Below are 8,207 nucleotides of genomic sequence, written 5' to 3' on the forward strand. Positions count from 1 at the left end.
ACTTCGTCGAACACGAAATCGAACTAGAAGAAGGCGCCGTTCCCCATAGGGAAGGCAACAGACGAATGACGCCTCACAAATCGGAAGCGTGCCGAACGGAAATAGAAATGTTGCTTGAATACGACATGATAGAACCCTCGAAATCGCCATGGGCTTGCGGAGTAGTAATGGCGAAAAAGAAAGGGGGCAGCTTAGATTTTGTTGCGACTTTCGTTACTTGAACGCGGTAACGATAAAAGATGCGTACCCGATACCGCGAACAGACGAGAGCCTATCTAAGCTTGGTGATACCAAGTTCTTCACCACATTGGACTTAGGTTCTGCCTTCTGGCAGGTCCCTATGCGGAAGAAGGACAGAGAGAAGACCGGATTCGCGTGCGAGTTGGGATTGTACCAGTGGAAGAGGATGCCCTTCGGCTTGTGCAATGCAACGGCCACTTTTCAAAGACTGATGGCTCAGGCTTTGACTGGAGTGACCAAGAAGTACGGGAACCTCGTGATGTGTTACGTGGATGACGTAGTCATAGCGACACCGACCCTGGAAGACCACATTGATAGGCTCGATGAGGTCTTTGGATGCATGAAAAGAGCAGGATTAAAGTGCAAACCATCGAAATGTGAAATCCTTAGGGACTCGATTAAGTACCTAGGAAGAATGGTGGATAGGCATGGTGTGAGGCCGGACCCGGAAGCAGTGGAAGCAGTGTTGACACGGAAAGCCCCCAGAACGGACACACAGCTCCTGAGCTTCTTAGGGTTTGCCAATTACTACCGAGAATTCATAAAAGGATATGCGGACAAGGTGTACCCGATGCAGAAGCTGATGCGCAACAAAGGGAAAAAGTTCGAATGGAACGATGAGGCACAGGTTGCTTTCGAGAACATAAAGCGGGAACTGTGCGAAGCGCCAGTGCTGGGCATGCCTACAGAAAAGGGCATGTATGTTCTCGACACAGACGCATCGGTGGTGGCCATCTCAGGAATCTTGCATCAAGAGCAAGAATGGAACGGAAGAACAGTTCTCCGTCCCATTGCATACGGCAGCAAAGTCTTGAGTGACACAGAGATGAAATATGGCGCACCAAAAGCAGAAATGTTTGCAGTAGTCACCTTCGTGGAGAAGTACCGTGCATACTTGGGGAGCACTCCCTTCAAGTTACGGGTGGACAACAGAGCGTTATCCTGGTTGAAGACCTACTCGATGGATCAGAGTTATATTGGTAGATGGATAGTAAGATTGGATGGCTACCATATGATAATCGAACATAGGATGCGTGATAAACACCAGAATGCTGACAGCCTCAGTAAGAAAACTGAGTTCTATGAAAGATTGGAGCAGAAGCAGGCCAATCAGGCGGAAATAAAGGAGGGATTCTCGTTTCTGGACAAAGAAACTTATGAAGCGCTTCCCTTAACGAGATGGTTGGATAAGTCTGGACATCCAATTCCAGGGCACCCTGAGTTACCTGTAGAGAAAGCAGCCGAGATAAAGATCCTGTCCAAGGAGGACCCGGTCCCCTTGGATCTGTTGCTGCGCTCGAACCTGGTCCAGCAAGAACTCTCTCGCATGAATATAAACTGCCTCTCATTATTGGATAAAACGGTGCAAGTCACACCACAAGTGATGCGGATGCTGGGTGGATTGTTAGAAAGAGAAGTGACCAGAGATGACCCCGAGTGGACAGCTGCAGTGGCATCGCTAACAGTCAGTGAGAAAGTGAAGATCATGCCGTCCAGAAGACAGCACGAAGAGAATGAGAGGGATTGTAGGACAATAGTTCAGCAACTAGTATCCTCAATACCCCAAGAGATTTTAACCAGTACTTCTTACGGACAGAAAGAACAGGGAAGCAGCAAGCGAAAGAAAACCGTCACCTTTGTGGACCGGGATAAAGAGGATGAACAGGTAGAGCAAAATCTGCTGCAGGACTATTTGTCCGGGGAGACGGATGATGAGAAGAACCAGCGATCACAAGATCAACACCCGGGACAAGGAAATTTGTCCGGGGAGTCTGAGATGGACGAGGAAATTCCTGATGAGAAACAGGACCTAGAGCAAAAAGTTTTGTCAGGGGAGTTCAGATGGATGCAAAGAAAGCACAGACATGATCTGGAGGAGCGTGCAGTCTCCAGCACAACCTCGTCGACGGATGATAATTCAGGAAGCTCAGGAATGGACACGTATTCAGACAGGAATTCGAGCTCGGGATCGGAACTGTCAGAACTAGCGATACACACGCTACTAGTGGAAACTCGGGCAAGGGACCTGGACAGAGTGGTGTATCAGGATCCTGACAGCGATCGCTACCTTATACCAAGCGAAAGAGTCTTTGACAACGCAGCGGATCACTAGACCGATAGCGGTATCGAAACGTTCGATAAGCCTGTTGCCGCAGAAAGAGGTAGTCAGGATTGATCTTCAGCCGTTTGAACAAGAAACACAACCGTTGGCGAAGATTTGGTGCGTTAAGATGGAAGAAGACACACATCAGCCCAACGAGCTGAATAGTCAGATGAGGCTCATGAAGACATACTTGAAGGCGAGATACAGACTCTCGGACCTTCTAAGAGCGCAGAGAAATGATCGCATGACAAGCAACCTGAAAAGGTGGATCGAGAATGGTTCTCCGGATAAAGGGGACCTCGAGGAGGATAGTTATCGCATCCTGAGACAATACTTCATGCAGAAGGAAGGGAGGTTATATTTGAACAAGGACGGGATCGTGGCTTGCAAAAGAAGAGAGGAAGACAGAGTCCTATACAAGTATAACGCGATAGTGTTACCGCAACTCTATCAGACAGAACTATTATTCAGGTCACATGATCAGATGGGCCATCAGGGGATCGACAAAGTATATCAGAGGATCCTGAAGCGCTTTGAGTGGCCTGGGATGAAAAAGGCATGCGAGAAATGGGTAACAGCATGTCTGTCATGCCAACAGGTCAAGGATCCAAGGAAGTTGCGATTTCCTTTACAATCGATCGAGTCGTCTGAATTCAACGAGGTGGTGCAGATAGATCACCAAAAGATATGCATGACAGACAATGGTTATAATCAGGTGCTGGTCATGATAGATCATTTCACGAAGTATGCAGAGGCCGTGCCCTGCATAACTGCCTCGGCGGAAGAGACATGCGACCACCTGAGCAACACGTGGATAGCAAGACATGGTTGTCCGATGACGTTTCAATCGGATAATGGAACAGCTTTCGTAGGAGAGCTTACGAAAGAGCTTATGAGACGCTCACAGGTCGCTCAGGCTCACTCCACGACATACCACCCTCAGACGAATGGCTTAGTGGAAAGACAGAACAGGACGTTAGTGTCGATGCTGAGAGTATATTGTTCCAGGTACATGACCGATTGGGACAGATACCTTCCACAGGTGATGGGAGCATATAATAGCACGCAACACTCCACCACTGGAGTCAGTCCACACATGATGCTAACTGGACACGAAAAGTCCTTACCCTTAACCTTCTTCTACCCAGAATATGAGGGAAAGAAAACGTCCCCACAGGTCTACGTGAGGGATGTGATCAGACGCCAACAGGAGCTGAACGATTTGTGTAGACGAAACACTCAGCAGGCACAGGCAAGGCAGAGGAAAAAATTCGACAAGAAAGCAGCTGGTGCAAAGGCTTACTCGGTGGGAGACTACGTATGGGTATTCCAGAACGTTATACCACCGAAAGGGACAAAAAAGCTCCTAAAAAAATGGAGGGGACCCTTCATGATTACAGAGGTGCATCAGGAGGGACGCTTTTATAGACTGAGTACTGGCCGAGCCGCCCACTACGAGAATATAAAGCCACACAATCCATCGACAGAAGACTGGTGTATACCTGCAGGAGACATGGAAGAAGGGGATTATCTAATGATGGATCCTGTTTGTGAGGTCAATGAAAAAGGCACCAGGGAGAAGAACGATGGAAACGAAGTCGTAGAGGAAGGTACGGATACACCGCTGGACCTGGATCCGAACGAACAGATCGAAGCGGACGATGAAACCTTACCCTACGCAGAGGAAGATTGGCAGGATCCCGAACAGATAGAGGTTCCCAAGAACTTGGAACCGGATCTTCCGTTCACCATACAGACTCGTCAGAAGGACGGGATGAGACCAAGAAAGAAATACAATCCTTACGGTGACGACTTTGTAGTGGATAGGATAGATCTAAAGAAGATAGTGGAGGAAGTAGTGGGTCTAGAGGAAATAACTGTGTCACAAGACATTGACATAGTCGATGATCACGACGATGAGTGGGTTGACGACTGGTCGAAAACCGAGGTAGAATTCGACGACGAGCAACAGCAGTCATATGAACAAGACTTGACGAACCTGCGTGTCTTGGAGTGGCTGAATGAAACGACCTCGGATCCACAGGAGACCAGCATCACGATTCAAGACGTGGATCGTGGAAGCATGAAATACATCAAGACCGAACGAGATGATCCTTCCTGGGCTGCCCAGGAAGGACGACTACTCATTCCAGCTTCTAACCTTGACTTGATACCCGGTATGCGATCGACGGGGACGTCGATGGATAATTTTGTCCGGGGAGTGGGGGTAGGACTTACCCACACTGAAAACTTGATAATAAAAAAATTGAGAATAGCGAGAGAAACAGGAGACTTAGAAGCAGAGACAGGCGAAGAACCTAAGAAACCTGACATAGGCAGGGTAGTTGAGTCATATTTTAACTTACCAAATGAATATTCAAGTAACATAAAACTAACAGACAGTGATTTCATACTCACAAACAGAACATGTGCGATAGCAATCACCGCAGACATGAGTTTTAGGACAGCGTTAGCGGCAGATTTTAAGAGAGAATACAAAAACGTGGAATTCCTTTGGAAGCAAAGACCAGGGATAGGGGGCGTGGCAGCCTTACCTCCGGCGACGTCGCAGATACCGGGAAAATACTTGTGCTTCTTGGTAACGAGGGCGACGGAGAAGCAGCACGTGGACCCAGAGAACCTAGTCTTGTCTTTGACGAGGCTGAGGGACTTCCTTGTCGAAATGGACGTGAAGGAGCTCTCGCTTCCAGTGTACGATCCAAACAGAGGAAGACTGCATCCTCGGGAATTGTACGCGCTTGTACACGTGATATTCTCTGATACGAACATACAAGAATATCTACATAAGAAATATTACTTAAGTATAGGCTGAGTGATGTGCGAGAGAGTGTTAGGCCAAAGACTAAGTTGTATGTAATAGGTGATATGTGTGTTATGTTATGTTATGTTATGTGTTAGGTTATTAAGATCATGGGTAAGTAGGGGTTAGTGACCATGAACAACTAAATGACGATCTTGGGAACAGATCCAAAGTTTGGACTGTCCAATCTTAGGTCGAATTCCAAAATTTTAGAAACCAATTGATTTTAATAAATTTTAGGATGAATATCTTTTTATCTGAACTGTTTTTAAGCAAATTTTAACGATATATATTAAGGTGAAACTGACAGGTGTGACAGTCGTGATTCCTTTTCTAGATCCTGATTGATCATTTAATTGCTCACTTGAGTCAAAACTTGAAATCGAAATCAAATCAAACTTGGAAAGAACAGTATGGACAATTTCAACCTGGATGAATTGATGGACCTGGCAGAGGCATATGTAGGACCGATGGTAGATGCGATCTATCGTCGGCTGATCGAACGAGACTTCGCTCTGGAGGACCCAGAGGTGGTCATGTTGCTGACCGCCCTGATTAACATCTTGGGGCACGACAACCGTGGGGACCGCCCCACGGAAGTCCTGTTGATGGCAGCAAACGAAAAACTGAGAAGTACAAAAAAGGAGCTGGACGAGATGACCAGAAGCATGCTCCAGATGGAGGAAGATCGGGACATGTGGAGAAAGTTGTTTGAAGACTGCAACAAAAAGCAGGTCAAGAGATTGAGCGCTTAAGGCAGAAATACAAAGAGCAATCGAGACAAAAATGAACATCAGACACAGTGAGACTTATTGTAGACCATCAGGAGCACGATATTTGGTGGGTTCAACGTTGGCTCCAATGTGCAAGAGCAGATACCCTGTACATTTCGTGGCTGTGGACGTGAAGAGTACAAGAACGATCGTGGATCAAGCCTTCTCAGTGCCAAAGTGTGTGAGATTGGCGAGAATGTCTGAAAAGTCTTACGAGTTACTATGTAAGATGTTCTCAGCAGTTCCAGAGAGAATCAAAGAAGAATTGGAGTCAATACTAGGAAAGAAGTTCATGGGATATGTGAGTGGGAACTTCAGTGACTTTGAGAGACAGAAACAGAGAGGATCAACTGTCACAGATTACAATGCAGTAGATGAGAATGATGAAGTCCACCGAGTGATGATGGAAGTGGAACCATTGCTGGAAGCTTCGGGAAAACGTAATTGGAGGAGCATCATGTTGACGCATGACGAGTTTCCTTGCCACTGCTTGCTGCAGACCTGGTGGTATCCCAAGCGTAGTAATCTGATGTTGATCTGGGACTCTGGAGAGCTGCTCTCCATGGGTTTACCAGATTCATCACAGCCCGTAACGATAGTGATAGTGGGAGTTATGATGGCGATATGATGGCTGGAAGCTCATGTGAGAGAAAATAACAGACAGGAGGCACCGACGAGAGAACAGTTGCGGAAATTAGATTGTCTAAAAGATTTAGATCTTTTTGAGACAATGTGCAAAGTTCTAAACCTTCCGATGGAAGTGAAGAAGATATGGGCAAGGAAACGATTGATGCCATGGTTCAGAGCTAACATGACTGCATGGTTGTACGAGTATGCGAAAAAGCATATGTCGAAGCACGGCAGGGTGTACAGTGAATATCAGCTGGACATTGGAGCAGGAGCTTTCAAGCGAGCTCTCGTGACTCATCGGAATGCAGTGACCACCGCTGTGAAAAGAATTTCCAGGACGAGTGAACGTAGTGGAAAAGAGAAGGCAGAGATGCTGAAAGAAGATTTGGAGAGAAACGTGACGTTGTGTCTCCACAACAGCTTCTGCAGGAACAGAGAATCTAACGTGGATCCCCTACCTTGTTGTAAACAGAGGGTGGAAAAGCAGAAGTGTTGGAGGACGGCTTCCAGCAGCGTCAGGATAGCTAACGACGTGTTACAAGATACGGAAACTGAGAGTGCAGAGTCAGTATCACAGGAGGAAGAAATGGATCATTGACGGATGACCGAAAGAAGAGATGAAATTAGAAGAATTTAGAAGTTTTAGAACTTCTAAACGACGAAAAAAGAAGAAAACAAAGGAGTGACGAAGAAAAATTAAAACTCAGAATTGTTTTATGTGTGTGAAAAACTCAAGTGAGAAACCAAGCAACCAAGTTGTAATTGAAAACTGAAACATTAAGTTGAGTTTTGAAATTGTTGCATTTATAAATTTGCAATTTGATTTTAGTTGAAGTGGCTTTAGAGACACTCACTTACTATTTATTTAGGAAGGCTTAAGTGAAGGAGTATATTTAAATATTCCAGCCTGCATGACTGTTTTTAATCAGCTAGGAGAACTGATCACTTTGTGGTGACATGGAAGGCTTGAGTAGTCTCTCGAAGAGGGAGATTAATTCATTGTTCTTTCTAACCACAGAGTTTCTTAGTTTTAGTATTCAGGACAATAACAAGCAAGATTTCCGAAGGGAAAAGCGTAGTAGGGTAATTTTAGCTTGTTGGTTGGCAGGACTGTCCTGCAAGCCAACACCTTTTAAATCTAAGAGAAAAGTTTTAATCGGGACATTGACATTGGAAGTCAGAAAATATGTTTTATCTTAAGTCATATCCTCAATGCGCAGATTAATGAGAGAATTTGAAGGCTATAGTGATGTAGTATGATGCCATTTATATTCTGCAGTGAGTCGATGTGACGTGGATAAAAGTAATTTCGTGCATTTTGTAAATTCTGTTCGATGACACTGTGACCATTTTACGAATATTGCGTGATTCAATGAGGACATTGACCGGACTGTCCGGGGAGTATGTGACATTCGACCAGAATGTGAAAAATGCAATCTCTGCAGAATTCGAATTTTTAGCAGCGAGCCTTCCGGATTGGTGATTATTAAGAACTAAGAACGTTATTGGAACGATTGGCCAGACGGTGAGGGCTGGAATATTCTGGTATTTTAAAATTTCAAATATGACGTCATATTTTTGAGAAACGTCAGAAACGGCCATTTTGGCTGAAACAAGGGAGAGAGACAGAACAACATTA

The sequence above is a fragment of the Symsagittifera roscoffensis genome, chromosome 9 (assembly GCF_963678635.1).
Source record: "Symsagittifera roscoffensis chromosome 9, txSymRosc1.1, whole genome shotgun sequence".
Classification (NCBI taxonomy): Eukaryota; Metazoa; Xenacoelomorpha; order Acoela; family Convolutidae; genus Symsagittifera; species Symsagittifera roscoffensis.